This window comes from Streptopelia decaocto (assembly GCF_964273445.1).
Source record: "Streptopelia decaocto genome assembly, chromosome: 1".
Taxonomy (NCBI): domain Eukaryota; kingdom Metazoa; phylum Chordata; class Aves; order Columbiformes; family Columbidae; genus Streptopelia; species Streptopelia decaocto.
This window is the reverse complement of record NC_138663.1, coordinates 35,908,266-35,925,474: the sequence shown is the minus strand read 5'-3', so window position 1 is coordinate 35,925,474 and position 17,209 is coordinate 35,908,266.

The following is a 17,209-nucleotide window of genomic DNA, read 5'->3' as shown; positions in this document are numbered from 1 at the left end:
TCTTAGCTCAGGTGTTTTCTTGAAAGTGTCACACTGATCTTGGAGAGAGCTGGTCACACATGACGTGCTCTTTGGACCAGCATGAGAGGAGAGTGAAGAGCTGATCTCTCCCCTTTCCTCTGCTCTGCATTCTTTATGTGCACTCTTTAAAGTGAGTTTTTCTCTGTTCATGACAATACTTTCCACTGCCAGAGAATCCTGACCTCTGTTTATCACCTGATTTAAAAGGGACATACAAGATCATCAGCCTACCCTATGTTGCCAGATGTATGTAGTTTTGTTCAGGTGTGTCACTGACAGGACAGTTAATTAGCCTGAGTTTATGCAACGTATCTTCCAAATGTTTTCGTCTTCCTGCAAGACATCCTTCTGTTGCAAGTCCCTGAAAAAGTTTCCCAAACTAAACTGGTCAATGTCAAGTTCCCTGACATCAAGTTCCCTGTAATTTGCCTCGTCAGGACCCGAGCCCCACATCTCTATCTACTTCCCCCATTCTTCCCCATCTCCTGCATCCAAGTGCCCCCATCTGAACTCTGTGCTCTTTCATTTCTCTGTCTTTACCTGTGCTTCCACCAGCCAGGCCCCTGCCCCTTCTCATCCATGCAAGACAAGTCCTCAAGCCATCCTCCCCTCCTCACCCTGAGGTGGCCAACGTCTTGCATCCTGAACCAGAAGAATACAGAATGCAGACTTCAAAGCAATGTGTGTGTGAGGAAACGGCAGCTGCAATGGCAGCTTGGAGCAATGTTTGCACACTTCTGCCAGCGGGTGGAGGTGCCTGTGTCACGTCTCCTGAAAAGCCACCAGACAATGAACTGGGAGAGGCTGTGGCTGCTGCTGCCTATTTTGAAAAACTTCTCATACAACACTTGAGCAAAGTCTGGTCAAGTGTGAGAGTTGGAAGAGCCACTAGCATGTGGTCTGTATTTTCTTGCCTGCAATGAACATCTGGATGTGATCTAAGAGGAACCTCTGCTTCTTAACTCTCTGTAGTGATTGCTCCCACCTCTGAAGGGGCAGGACACGAAATCCACTCTGCAGCTGACCTGCAGGTCACCAGCACAAGCAATCTTATGTGCTCATAACAGATAGCCACTGTGAAACCACGTCATTTTTCATGAAGCTTTGCAAATCTCTAGGAAATTAAGAGAGTGGTATGGAGAACCATGCTTTGACCCATGTGCCAGGTTCAGCAGATTGCTGACTGTGAGCAACTGCTGGGATCACTTCAACATCTGGGGGTCAGTGTCCTGAGCAGGACACAGCCTGACGTATGGCCAGTGAAGCGGCAGAGCTGTGTAACCCACGGCTCAGGTCTCATGGAGGCTGCCAACACCCAGGCTCTGAGAGCAGCGCTGGATCCAGCTGCCACCCTGCGGCTGGGAATGCTCTTCAGCCATCCTGAATAGGCACATTGGGCACCTGAACTTCCAGTGGAGATGCTATTTGGAGACGCTATTGAGAAAAACTGGTAACTGAGGCAGTAGAGAAAGGCCAGTTCACACAAAGTCAGACAAGGATTTGCTTTTTTGTTTGTTCTGCTTTATACCGTTGCCTCTCCAAGGCTGAGCCCACACCTCTCCATGCCCGCTGGTCACCCCAAGAGACCTTCTCCTCCTTGTGGGCTTCACCATGGCTGCAGGATGAAAGGCTTCAGATCCTCCCTTGAAGATTAAGAGAGGGAAGATCAAGTGCTTGTTTCCCTCCCTAGTCTTGCATTTTAAGCTCAGCTAGGTCACTTTGAAAGGTGGACAGAGTATATGTCTTCAGTGCTCCTACTTTTTAAAATGTGGTACAACTTTTTTTCTTTTTAATCTGTTTTTGTCTTCTGGTCTTAATTTTATCTTAATTTTCATTTTTTAATACACATCACCTATAAGAGTTACTCCTTAGATCTACGGTTTTTGGGAAGGCTCAATCCCAAACTTTTGCAGAACTATTTAGAAAATGGTTAAAACCTGGAAAAAGAGGCAAGCTGGCTAAATAGTATACTCTGAAAGCAGATTCTTTCAAACCCATGTTGTTCCACAATTTTCACCCATTTGATCCTACAACTATCATTATTTTAATCTTATCAAGGGAAAAAGAAATCATGTTCATGGCATGTTGTGCTGTCAGTGTGATCTAGACACCCATTTGCTGCTTCATGGTGCTAATTCTCAGTGTTTCTAATAGTTTAGTTATAATTATGGACTCTGATAGCATGTGTGCAGTGCATAGCAAACAGAATTATAACAAATCTGAGTTAATCTGTGCTGTTCCAAGTGTTCATTTATCAATATGCTTATCAAGTTGAGCTTTTTAGTGTGCTGTTATTCTACTGCCAGCAAGCACAGTTCACTTGCATGCAGAGAGAAAGATTTACCATTGTCATTTAGTACAAACGCAAGTGAACAACCTCTATCACCATAACAGCCAAATAGCTACTTTGGCTTGAAGTCCTTGTGTAGGACTGTGATGGAGCAATACATACTATAGCTATGAAATATATAACTAAACGCACGGTGTGGAACAGGGAGTGCTGAGAATGCCACACAGAGTCGTTCGTATGTGAAATAACTAAGCTCAGCCTTGCACTTGCTTGCTTGCTGGATGTCTGCTGTAATTTGTATCTGCATTGAAGAAGTGCAGGAAAACCTGTAGAGCCTGAGATTTTCTGGGGTTTATAATACAGGTAGGTTTTCCCAGAAGAAATAACAGAAGCCTAGTGAACCTAAGACCAAGTCCCTTAACAAATGTCATATTTCTCCTCCAAACTGGAGGGTTGCTACACGTACTTTATAGTAGAAAAAATATAATGTATTGAGAAATCTGCTTCCTGTTCCTAGTATTCCTTTCAATTACATCTGAACTTTATGAAATCACATTTGACGTGAAAATTCAGTGTGAGGTAGAGATCAGGTAGAAAGTATGGAGTGAATCCATTGAAGTTTCTCAAAGGAAACCAATTGAAGGAGGAGGTAATATAAAAGGCTTACACAGTCCTAATAGAGGTATCTGAAAAACACTATTTAAATAAACAGATAAATGCATGATGTTTACAATACAAAATTCAGTCCCACTCATCCTGTAATAATCAGTTTTCATTATAATATAACAGAATGTTTGTAACACCCACACCACTGCCTTGAATTCCCCTGTAGCACTAGACTCTTTTCAGACAGTTGTTCTTTTACTTCATATTTTGCTTCAGAAGAAATCATTAATATCTTTCATACAGGCATATGCTCAGTACTGTTATAACGTTGTTATCCGAAACAGATTACAAAAGCAGGTTCATCAGGTGAACAATCTTGGCCTCATAATACCTTCTTCAGTCTAGGAGAAGATGATCTGGTTTATTAACAGCTGCTGTTTACCTGGAGCTTTTCTGCAGAAGAAAATAATGCAGCTGCATTGCCATCTCTGTGGCAATATACACTATTTTTTCATGGGGATATTCAAGAAAAAGGATTGTTCTTTTCTTTATCATCTGTTCTATCTCCATTATCAATTCCCAGCTGAAGTAAGGACCTTGGTGTACTGGATTATTATTATGGAATAATACCTGTCTCTCGTGTATTATACCCACCTCTCATGTATTTTCTCTGTCAGAATAAGTATTGAAAAAATAGATAATGGGGATACAGTCAGTATCTCTATTCCAAAGGGAGATGTATAAAAGAGCACCTATCCCATTAAGTAGTTGTTTATTTTGAAGGAAGAAAGATGAGTTTGCATCAAAGATATTTCTAGTTTCCTTTGTTACCACTCTATTTAGGCACAGAGAAAAGCTTCTAGTATTTTTTATAGTTAACATTGAGAAAGCTTTTATTTTGGTTTGAAATGTTAATTTGACAGTAGCATTTACTAACACACTCTGATGACCAAAAAGAATATATTTGAAGCACTTCAAGACATTTTATTTTATTTCCTAATAATCACCGAGAGGTGATGGCCAGATTTTACCCGTCTACTTTCTATTCAAGGTCAAGTTTATAGGATCAATTCAGGCCACTTTTATAGTCATTGTGCAGGAATATAGCAGTTTCCAACAGAAATTCAAACAGATTTAGGGACAAACATTGAAAAATACTGTAAATAGGTACTGATGTTCTCTTCAATCTGCTAAGTCATGCTTGTCCTGCTGCTATTTCTCTTTCTATTAATTTTATTTACAGTTTCATCATGTAGATATTTGCAGGAAGGAGAGCTGAGCAAACAGCGTTTTCATTCTGGGGCTATTCAGATATTTTCATATTTTGTCCCAAATCAGATTGGAACCAATTTTTATGGGAAGAAAATAGATGAAGAATTTCAGGTGAAAACTGCAGAGGTGTTTTCTGGCTGTTCAGTCCTGTAACAGGATTTGTTATGGGACTCTGCAGAAGGGATGGCCTGGTTCTTGATAACAAGGAAATTTATTCCATTGACCTGAAGCACTGAGGTTATAGCTTAGATTAAGCAAACCCAAACCAATCTGTTTTATTTCAGTTGTCTCAGTGCAACAAGTTTGCAAATTTAACAGTTTCTTGTGAAAAAATTGCCATTTTGCAGGACTTTATTAACAGTTAAAACCCTGTATTTTTCATGGGAAAATCTCTAATCAGGTCCAGAAGCAAGTGGATCCTAGAGCTGCACACTGATATATTAAAGGAAAATTAAGTTTTAAACAAAGCCAAGCAGGTTAAGTACACCCTTGCCCAGGCAATGAATAGTAACTGTGACTCGCCCAGGCAATGGCAGCTGCTCAGCAGAGGGGAGGCTGATGTTTCACCCTGAGAATTCTTGTCATTCACTCTACAGGATAAGGCAATTTGCATAATAAAATAATCCAAGAGATTTCACCAAATTTGAGAAAATAATGACAAGCGCATAAAAGTTTTGTGAAAGATGAAAGGCTGAATCTGTAATGAAATATATATTGCTGCTATTCTTTCTATTGCCTTTAAAATAGTTCCACTTACAAGATATTGAGGATATCATTAAACTCCCTTCCAGAACACAAGTTGTTCTTCCTCAGCTCATTTGACTGTTTTTGTATTATCATTTAGGAATTCCAACACAAATACTTAGCCATAAGGAAATGCTGCAAACCAAATATGACTTGTACACAAAATGCTTCAGTTTAAAACAGAAACAGTCCTCCTTTGACAAGGTTAAATGCAACTTTTAACACTCTGAGTATGCCAGCAGATAAAACACAGAAATAAAAAGCAGGAAGCCAAAAGACGCATATGGAGTTAACAATGCTCTTTAAAACCTCAGCAGAGGGCTGAGATGCATGTTTTTAAAATAGTGATGCCTGAGCATGCATATCAATGTGGGTGGCTTGTGAAATCAGGGCTGGCACCCTCACACAAAAGAGCACTTTTGGTGGACCCTGTGAGGGATGGGGCCGCAGCTCAGGTTTGTGGAGTGGGACAGAGCAGACCCTTTGTCCTTCCTCTGCCAGAGGTCCTCCCTTCTGCATGGGCGGCTCCTGGGCAGATCGTGGGCATCGTGGTTCATCCTCGAGGCTGGTGTGATGGGTGCTCCTGGGTCTGGCCAGCTACTTGAGCGATGGCTGCATTGAGCCTGTGCAACATCATGAGATGATAGGTCTCACTCTGTGCACCAAAATCTTGGCCAGTGCTCAAGGAGACAGTACTCTGACCTCTGACTTCCAAGCTATTTGCATCCCAGCAGGGCATGGCTTAGCATTCCACTGGCTGGGGAATTCGAGGGCTAATCGCAGTGATGATAAACTGTTGACATCTTTTGATCTCAAACATCCCCTTTGTAGTTACACCTGTGTTTTCTCCTTTCTGCTCTGGGGGATGCAATTGCACCTGTAGTTTTGAATTTTGAAAGAAGACGGATGGGAGCTACAAGAAGTTGGGACTGGACCCAGTCTCTTTCACAATGTAACAGCTGTGATTTTCATGACAGCCCACACTTGTGGTAGTTTCCACTGCAAATCATACTGCTTTACTGGAAACAACACCAGGGGAAATAAAAAAACGTGCCAGATCTTGACCTGCTCTGTACTTGTGCACCCAAGCATCAAGCTGCTTGCATTGCTGGATGTAAACCACATCCAGGCAGAGGAGAACTGGGCCGCTTATTCAAGAGCAAGCTCTGCAAAACAATGTGTACACCGGAACAGTAACTGGACTGGCCCAGTTACTTATACACTTCAGCGGCATGTCTGGGCAGCACTGGGACACAGCCCTGTTCCCCTGTCCCCACCACACACAGCAGCAAGGGGCTGTGGGCAGCCTGGATGGTGGCCGTGTCGGAGCAGGGGCTGGACACCTGCCCACAGACATTACGCCTTCAGACCGGGGCAGAGGAAACCTCCTTCCACTTGAATCTATATATGTTATAGTGTCACATACCATCTGCAAAAAACTAAGGTGTTTTATACAAACTGTGTATGCAGGTGCATGAATGCATGTGCATAATACAGCTATTTTAACTTGCCTACAGAAAGAATCTTTTCCCTGTACTGGATAAGAAGCAGCTGGCAGCCTCGTGGCAGATTCTTTTTCTGTATACCACATTAAAACATTGCTATTCAGACTGACTTTTAGTGTGAATCATATGATCACATTGATGCTTCAGAACATAAGTGCACACTTCCCTTTTGGCATTAATAGTATTTATGAAAGAAACCAGAAGAACTTGTTCAAATTTAAAATGTGGTAATATTTTACCTTCTGCTTATTTTCAATTTTTTTGTTTTATTTCTCCTAAAGGAAAAGAAAAACAGTCTGAAGATATTTATATGAAAAAATATCAAAAGAACATCGCACCACCCTGAAGGAGATTCACACATAAAGTTTCTCTCAATAGTTTTCCTCATGGATTTTGTTGTTGTTATTGTTGTGGAATTAATCTATACTTTATTAAGAGCATTCTAAGCTCATATGAACTTTTCATTATACAAGATATGTAACTACTGTGTTAATGGCCGTCTAGAAGTAAAATGCAGAGACACTGGGAACTTGTTTGGAAGAAGCCAAAGAGGCAGAACACATATGACTCATACAAAAATGTATTGAGCATTGTATTTCTACAAAAGGTAACTGTCGACAGGCCTGAGGGGCACAAGCTGCTGGGATCTCATGTTCTCCATCACAGAGGGCCCGTGCTGGCTCTGCATCTGGGCAGGATGATTTCATCCAGGCAGCCCAAGCTGAGAGAGCTTCAGTTTAACTGAGGAGAAGCAACAGCCTGGGCTTCAGCACAGGTTGAGGAGAGATTATCAAGAATAATGCTGGATATTTCCTCCGGCACCTCTGGCATGCTGATGTCTGCATTATCTCGTTCCACTGTGACCATTGCTGTTACCCAAGCTAACAAAACTAAAACTACATGCACTGCAACTCCCTTTCTCTGCTGTCATTGGTATAGTGATTATCACCAAAAAAAGGACAGAAAATATGATTATGTCCTAGTCCTGTCAATGTTTGCACATCACTAATTTTAAACAGGTGAGCAATTTGGGCAAAATGTAGTTGGGTTTATGCATTCTTGCACTATTATTATTGTGATGAAGTTTCTTTTTCTAAATCAATGTTCAAGATACAATTGATGATGTGAGCATTAGGAAACAACAGGAAAAGAGGAATGTTAGAGGCAGCAACATGAGCCCCTATTCTTGATGAACTACAATCACCAGGACTTTTTATAAAAAATTACCATTTATTCAGAATGTCAAAGCCAAGATCCTAAATGCAGCTTTGGGCGCCTTATGGAAATGCACCGTTTCTCAGAGCTGCTAAATAAACACAAATTTTGCTGGAGCTAAAAGGTGGCTGCAACAGAAGCCAAGTGGAAGAAGTTTCTAAAAATCAGGTTTGCTTTTCTTGGCAGCTTCAAGACCAGTTGGAAATGGGTTCTGCCCCTGTAGTTTCTGTAAAGCTCTCATGGCTGTGTTGTGCAGAATAACAACACCAAGGTGGCTTAAATGGCCACGAATTTCCTGCAGCAAGGTCTCTATAACATTGTTTAATATATGGCGATAAAGTTACAGGCAATGTTGTTTACATCAATGGCATTTACTATGACCTATCAAATTACCCTTTGTTCATTAAATCAGTAGTTTCCAAACTTCATTTTCACCAAGGACTGGAGTCTTCACTGAAACATTATTATAGAACTAATAATGGCATTATTATTATAATAGCACAAAACTATAATAATACATATTTCTGAATTAGTATCTTTACAATCCCTGGATGCCTTTTTCCACCTCAGCCAGACACCGCTTTTATTCCTGCCTTGCTTCAACCCTCCGCTGCCCTATCTTAAAAATCTCAACCACTTTTCCCTAGAGGGTAGCTGGTACCCACCCCCCCCAAACTTCTCATTATGTCTTGAGCATCTCATTCCTTTCTCAGGAGGTGTAGAGACTTGTGACCCTGCAGCAGCACTGTCCCCATCCTTAGGAGGATTTCTGGTCATTTGCAATTTTGTGCTTGGGGAAGAGATCCCCCTTGGGACAAACCCCTCCAGGCAGAGGTACCACATGAAAATCCTGGGGCACAGTTACTGCTCTGCTTGTGTGAGCCCCCTGTGTGCTCCGAGCTCAGCAAACCACAGCGCCAAATACCAGTTTCATGTAGGTTCTCACTGAATGGCTTTAGGGCACCTAGAATAACATGATAATTGTACATGTGAGCCGTAATCCCATGTCACAAAATCCCCCATGAGCAGCACAGCCTGGGGAACAGAGCAGCACAGTGCTTGCACTGTTTTCCTTACATGTTTGCTTAAACTTCAGGGAGTGGCTGGTTTTAGACTGAAAGCACTGACAGGTCAAACCTTCCTGAGAAACTTCTCTCAAAGGACTTCATCCTTGAAAACTTGCTACATCAATGTAGCTGCCAACAGGGCCAGAGAGATACCTGCTTATCAGCATTTTAAAATGCTTCCCATGCAGTTTATACAAGCCTCTCCTACCAGCTTTGAATTTCAGGCTTCATTAGATTTAATGGAGCACCAGAGCCGTCTTTGTGGTGTCAACACTTTTCTCCGGTCTCCTCTTGAGCTGCTCTCTCCTCTACTCTCTCCCTGCTGTCATGCCAGCAAACTTTTTGACTCTGACTTCCAGACCCACATCCCTCACTAATTGCTGCTGAAATGGGGGTCTGCCCAGAGCCAGGTTGTTTTGAGCAAACTGTCAATGGGAATATCTTACAGTGCTCCCCACTCACTTAAATCCTTTTTTATGAAATAATACATAAATATGGATGATACATTTCCATATTTTTGCTAACCATTGGGCTTTTGATGGGATTGTAGCTCAGTGAGTCCTGTTATAAAGGTGCAAATTGAAACCAGATGAAGTGGGTACAGCTGTGACCACCGTTCCTGGTTTTTGGTGCAGGTAAACAGTTGTCTGAGGCTTGGAGGCACCAGGACAGGGCTGAGCAACCCCCAAAACTGCCCTATCACCTTCACTGTCAGCACCATGCTGTGCCCAGCCGGGGAACACAGGGAACAGCAACTGAGTTATTTTACTCTCATCTTCAGGGAGACCAAATTGGGTTCTACATAGGGTGTCAACAAGTTTTGGACCAGCCATGAGAAATGACTGGCAATAACAAGCATTAGATTATGACACGTGAATGACTTACTCTCATTACTTAAATGCATTTGAGGTGCATGTGTCACTCTCAAAAGGGGCTACAGCTCTATAGAAACAATTGAAGATTTTTTTAAAAATACACTTTATATTAAAAAAAAAAAAGTAAACACAGGTGGTCAGTCACAAATAATTGTATTTCCAGAAGGTCAGCATATTTATTCTATGTCAGCTGTTTAGTGGAAGAGTATGATACTTGCTTTATTACTTTGAATCTGTTAAAAAGCATCTTTTCAATGCGGTTTCTTGGGTTGTTGCAGACAATAGTTGAAAAGTCATGACCCATAGAAGTCAAAGGTTAATTTGATTTTCAGATACATCAGCTGGAGCAAGCAGAAGGTCGCGCAGATTGCCTATTGTTGTAGCAATGTGTTTGTTTTGGGCATTTCCCGCTACTGCCTCTGCTGCGGAAGCAGAGATGTTCGGACAATCCTGTTTGCACTTCTTCCTCATCAGCCTGCTCCAGAGCCGGCCTGTCTTCTCCCTGACACAACCTTTTCAGTCTGATTTTAAACACCCAGTTTTTTTGTTTGGTTGTTTTGGGGTGTTGTTTTCTATTTGTTTGTTTGTTTGTTTAAGAAGCCGCAGTTTCTGCGATCTCAGATCTTTATGGGTATATTGCAACACAACTGAAACGGTTCCAGTTCTCAAGCATCAAAACTCTTCGGTGTCGCTACACACAGGATGGCCACAACTGACAGGTTATTAACGTTCTGACATGTCTGTCCCTCGGCTGCCAGCACTGTAGCACTGAGTGAAGTCCTGGTGTTTAGTCACTGATTCAGCTCAAACTGGGAGAAATTAAGCAGATATAGCTGTCACATTTTTTGCCTTGGGCAATCTATTAGAAGAAGATGTATGAAAAAATTATTCCTTTTCTATTATTATTATTTTAAAGTCCACTGTACAGAAGACTGTCAAAAGCCATAGCTACTAGTCAATAAAAAAGGAAGTAAAAAACAAAGACAAATTGAGCCAAATGCCCACCCCCTAATAAATAAAATAAGGTGAGGAAGAATCCATTTAAATATGCATGTCATGAGCATTAATAAAAGAGAGCAGTCAGGTTATAAAACAAGAGTGGGGGTAAAAAAAAGCAATGTGCTTGTCCAAGCAAAATAGGTTTAGAGCCCACAGTACTGAGACAGATCTTTGCAGAAAAAGCAGCAGATACTGTAACAACAGAGCTTTGAAGGATGCTGTAGAAGAAAGGACAGAATTTATAGTATCTTATTACACAACTAAAACAGAAGAGTTCTTTTTTTCACTCTAACACAACTCAATAAATATTTATATAGACACTTTTACCTCTTCATGAGACATTTGGAAGTGCAAATAAATTCTAAATACTTGGGTTTGCCTTTTTTGTTCTTTCTTTGGCTGTTGACAAGATTCTGCATATTAGTTGTAGCAACCTGAATGACCGCGTATTAGTATCAGAATGTCATGTATTTGGGAAAGCATGTAGTCAGGCTGGCTACACAGGGCCACAGGCAACATCATAAGTAATGCTGGAAAGAAAAAAAAATGAATGGGGAAAACGGTTTCTATGTTTCTGCTTACAGAAAATGAGCAGAAATCCAAGAGCTACATACAAAGGTAGCGTGATTTCCTTAACGTTCTCTGCCATCATTCAGTATAGCTGTGACTGTGACAGCACAAAACATCTGGTAGACTCAGCCTGAAGTCTAGGAGCCTGGGGTTTTGACAACTTGCTCAAAAATGCCACTTCCTTCCTTGGCAAGACTGGCTGTGAATGAGTGCCACGTAAAGCACCTGGGATTTTGTATGCCCAGGCTGACACTCAAACCTTGAAGTTCTGCCAGAACTGTTCATTTGAGTAGTATTAAAAGGAAAAAAAAAAAAAAAAGAAGAGGGAAAAAAAAGCACTGAGCACTGCCTAACTCTAAGCAGGGCATAATAGGTAAGGCTCAGACCTGCTGCAGATAAGATCGCGGCTGACACGCAGCTGAAATCTGGTACCTGGCTGGCCTGAGCTTCAGGAAAGCTCATGCAGCAAAAGCTGTAGCTCAGATGTAGGGAGAGGATCCTTCTTCATGTTCACCATCCGCTTCTGAGCCATCGGTGGCGGTGGAGAAGCCCCTCGCCCACCCATTCCACTTACTCTTGAAACAGCTCCATTTAAGGAGCGTCTGCAGCGAGAGCAGCTCGCAGGTTACTAAAAAATTCCCCACCACTTGATATATACAAATCACTTGCCTGCATGTTTAACCCATATGTAACTCAGGCACAAGCCAAGACCTTCTTATATTCAGAAACATGCTCCTACTCAACCCAAAATGTTGAAGCATTTGACACACACCTGTGCTCAGCCAAGCTTCTAGTGCTGCCCTGTAACTCCAAGAACCTACAATTACCCACACGTCCTTTTACCTGCTTGTTTTCCAGTTGTCTCTGCATTGCAACCTATTTGATTACTTTCACATTTTGTTTTTCTGAGATTGCCAGCAAAACTGTTGCCATTGCTGACATTTTGAAGCATCACAGCATCATCAGGGCAAGATGTTCTTTCACAGGAGCCAGGGCAAAGGAGCCCCAGAGAGGATATAAACATTTTGCTCCACCTCCCCTATGAAAAGCTGCCAACAGGAGCACATAAACAAGCTAATCCCTCTTCCATCCCATTATTAGCAGATTTAGCTACAGGCATTAAAAAGGAGCAGATAATGGAAAGTAAGAAGAGGCTGCAGAAACAAAATGATGATGATGATGATGTTTATTGTGAAATTAGATGTTTATTTTCAGGATACCTGCAGATAGATTCTTGAATAAAAAGTCATTCTGTAGTTTTCGGCAAATGTGAAATTCTTACCGGCTTGTGGGCAGCTTACATTGAAGTATTTATTTATAGTTATATAGATTGCAAGCAGTTATAAGATTTTGTGACATTTTCTACTGTGATCGCCAGTCAGTTAAGATCCCTCCTTAGGCCCCTTTTCCTGCCTGGTACCTAAATCAAGGCTGCTCTCACACAGCTCATGATGTTGCATTTATTAGTCCTTCATCATGAGAAGGGACATGAACCCACTTTTCTGGCATGAATGCTTTCAGCACTCAGCTGTACAGCATATTTTTGACCAAGGACAGAGCTGTGAGGGCTCTGCTTTGTGTCGCCTCCTAAATACTTCTGGGAAGGGGCAGAAAGAATGAGTCTGCCACAGCAGAAGGGAGAGGGTCTGCTGGGGGACGGGACACCTGGGTTCCAGCCCCTGCTTTGTTAAATCTGATCCAGATTCAATACAGTAGGTGTGTTCTGAAAATACTTTCTAGATTAAGTTTCACTGTTGAGAAGAAGCTCTAGCTTTTGGATCTCTAAAAGCATAGGTTTTTAGTCATTCAGCACAACCAAGAATGAAGGTTATTCTCCATGTATGTTGAATTCGGGAGCTAGACAATTTCTATCTCCAAATCCTACATGCTACCCCAGGGCACCTGGCATGTCCACACAGCACATCAGCACAAAACCCATGCATACAACAGTTTCATCCCCAGTTTCACCCTAGTCTAAAAGAAACTTGCGATGTTTGCTTGCCCCTCCCATCTTCCCCACTGTGCTCCAGCAGGTCTCTGATACAGGAGATGCTCAGAGCTGGATCTGCAGGTGAAATGCACCATGCCACAAAAGCTGAGTCTAGCTACAGCCTCCGCAGCACAGAAAAGCAAAAATACTTGGGGGTTTGGGTCACCTCATGGTTAGGGCAGCAACTGAAGAGGAACACTTTGCTCTAAATTTTGTGCTTGAGAATAAGATACACAGGGTTTTGGCGCTGATACCATTTTGTGGATTTGGCCTCTTTGGGTAGCCTGCAGCCTTCAGCAGAACTACTGGACTCATGCTTTGTGGGAACTGGAGTGTGCCCAAAGCCTTGGGACTGCCACACTAACCACATTCTGTTGGAGATGCTCTCTCTGAACTTCAGTCCCAGAAATCTCTCAAAAAGAAAACCTGTGTGTGAAATTAGAAGATAGTGCAATAGAAATCAGGTATAGCAGAGGAAAGATACCACTCCAAGTCTTGCTAGTATTTATTTATTTTAAAATTTCCTTGGTGCTCTTGCTTGCAAACTGGCAAGAGCACTAACAGCTTCGATCTTGTCAGCTCTGATAAGCCTTGAAATACCGGGGCTTGCTGCAGGCGCGGACAGGAGATCTGGTATCATGGGAAGTAGGATTGATGTCTTAATAAGTGGCATTTTCCCCTCCACATCACTATGACGCCTCAGGCACTGTGCTTCTGAAGGGCCTTTTCCGGAGATAAAGAGCTTGCTCATGCTCATTAAAGGTTGCACAGTACTTTTGAAAAGGTAAGAATAACTTCATTGATCACCACATGACATGGTGATCTTCCTAAGAAGAATCATGTGCAAAAATAAGGCTCTAAGTGCTTGGGTTTTTTGGGGGTTGTGGTTTGTTGTTTTTGTGGTTTTTTTTTTGTTTGGAGGATTAACAGAGAAAAACAATCAATTCTTCCTTCAAAACTGTTTTTTCCCCTGCAAATATAGTACCATCACCATAATGTCAGACACCTATTCTGATGCAGTCTCTGAATTCATTCAGCAGCTGAGTTCACACCTGTGGATACTCTGCACATCTGTGATAATGTGACACAGAAGTTCATGCCCATAGAAATGGTGTATTCATCTCACATTAGACCTACTTTTCTCACCAAAGTCTTTGGGAGTTTTCCCATTGCTTTTATTCAGAGCATGAAAAGCCCAGGAAACAAAGCCTGAAGCAAGCTAGGAATGTAAGTTATAAACAAGGTAAAAGCAAGTAAAAGCTACAGTGTTAAAAGAAATGTCATATTCCTGTGAGGCAGAGCCCCAAGTATTTCAATGTTGGCAAAGAAGCTGGAGCACATGAGCTTCAGAAGTCATTTCCAATCAGAATTATTCTACCACTGTATAAAAGCTTAGCGTATTCTCTGCGTAAATCTGTTTTTATCGCGATCAAAGTGCTCTTGAATTTGTTGAATGCTGAATGATGCATGGCAAGGTGGCATAACACAATTCAGATGCTTCAAAGAGATCATATGAGTGTGCTTCTGGCCTGCATGCAACTTCACTAGCTCCATGGCATGCGTAGCCATTCAGAGAGAAAAGTATATTTATCCAAATATCACAAAGAAGCTTACATTTTTAAAAAATCCAACCTGTCATCTTTCCTTTGCATTAGTCACAGGATTGCAGAAGGACACGGAGTCAATTTTCAAACACTTGCATAGAGAATTCAGCCTCAGAATTTTATTTGAAGTCAATACTTAAACCTTTAGAGGTCTACTTGCCACCAAAGAAGAACATCTGGCTTGGACCAGAAGGACCATAGTCTAGGGGATCTGAGAAACTTGCTGAGATCTGCCAGGCCTGACCATTACTTCCTTTGGGAAGTGAGGCTTCACCTTTGACTTAAAAGTCAACAACATGATCCTCTTTCTCAAAGAGAACTGAAATCAAAGCATCTCTTTACTTTTCAGTATGAAGAGGCCATATCATACCTGTTGTATCCTTACAGCATTCTTGTGCCAGAGGCAAGCATCCATGGAATTTCAAACAGCACACAGATTTGTTTTGAGTGGTGAGCTGTTAAGCTGTCTCCCATATGTCTGATCTGAGCTTCTCCTTGTCGTCTTGCAGAGATAATTTAAATTCTAACAAGCCTATATATGCTTCCTTACATTTCTTCCACGTTTTCTGCCAAATGGTGACCACAGGTGGGGCAGGATGACAAACGCTGCATCCTCTCTTACTTTTAGTCAACTTTTCAAAGCCTTTGGGTCAAATAAACTACAAAGCTTAGTCTGCTGACGTAGCCTCTCCAGGAATATATTTAATAACCTGCAAAAGGCTCTACTTTTACAAAGAAAAAATGAGCCTCTCCAGGATATATGTCAAGTGCTGCTCATGGTCTTCTTCTCACTCCTGCATTCTTCACGTGGCAGGTCCATTAAAGTATTAGTGAGGGAAACGGGTACTGGAAAGCCTGTCTGATGGCAAGCACTGGCCATCTAGCAGACAAAAGATGCATGAAGAGATTGTCCTCAGCTGGAAGGGACTGGGAATGAACTGGGATTGGACAAATCAAATATAGTTCAGGCCACCAGAGCGGCTAAGGGGCTTTGGGAATCCCACCACCTCAGCCTTGCCTTCTCCTGTAACATCTGAACGTAGATGAACAGCTGTCTGTTATGGCACTTAGACATATGACCTGTGAAAAAACCCTGCATTTAAACAAGCCTTTTGTTTCCCTTTACTTCTTTCTTTTTTTTCTTTAAAGTAATGACCTCTGCAACATAAACAGGAAGCAAAGCAAAGCAAACAGAAATGCATGAAAGGAAGAACCACAAGGTTTCCATTATATTGTAAACAAATGGTGTGTTATTAATGTCACATATTTTTTTGAATTAAGAGAGGTTTGCTGTTCCTCAAAATATCTATATCAGTCCTGGAAGTGACTAAACAAGAGATAGGAAAAATAACTACCTCCCCTCAAAGGAGGTATATCTCTAATGTTTAATTCAGGGTGAATATTTTTCCAGCTCTACTTCAGGTAGCACTTAACAACACCCCTAGCATCCCAGTTCCCTAATTTACTTTTGGCTCTACAGACTTCGTTAACAGACAGCTTTAACACAAAATTTTTACATTTCTCATGTCTGTACACAAGGAACCTGGAACAAACCCAGGCATTGTTGGAACTCAGCTATCAGGATGTTGTTTAATAATCAGAAACTGAGCGTGCTCACAGGGCTTGGTCTCCAAAACTGTAACTGTGTGTTCAGTGGTACACCAGCTGGTTTCTAGCACAAGCCAGCTAGATGACAGCTGATCATCCCCACTAGCCATGATGACTAACCAGCTTTTCCCTGCTAAGTCCCAGCACTGCGCTACTCTCATGGCTTGCTGTACTTACCTGCTCCATTTTGCAGGTCACTCTGCCGTTCAGTGGGACTTACAGCTCTCTCAGTACTACCCCATCACAGGGCACTGACACAGCCTTGCTATAGAGGACAGACTTCCTAAATGCTCTTCCTACATTCCCTACACCCCCGTTTTCCTGAAGCTTGGCACACACAAATCTGCAGCGTTTCCATCCATTTGGGTGACTAGCACTTGGAGCAGACCTGCCAAGGTTTTTTGTGCAAGAATATGACATGGTCAATATGACACAGCCAGGGAAGGAGTGGTTAAAACAGCTATGCCCTCAAATTTGAAGACACTCAGGCTTATCCTTTCAATTTTGCTCCATGACAGCATCCTGAACGCCTGGCTGTGTGTGGAGGTACCACACTATCCCTGCGGGTGAGCTGGCAGGCATGACCCCCGCTTGCCCCAAGCAGGCAGGGGTAAAGCGCAGCCCGCCGGCTACGGGACTCGTTTTAGGTCACTGCCGCTGGCCCTCCCGCACGGCGAAGGTACTTGGAATTCTTTTTTCTGGCAAATGGGTTTTAGGAAAAAAATCCTTCACACGCTTAAGGGGGAGAAGGATGGCAGACCCTTCAAGCGGGAGCTTTGTCCCGCAGCCCATAGGACGAGAGGGCTCTGCCAGGGTCTGCGACGGAGCCTCCGTCTCGGGCTG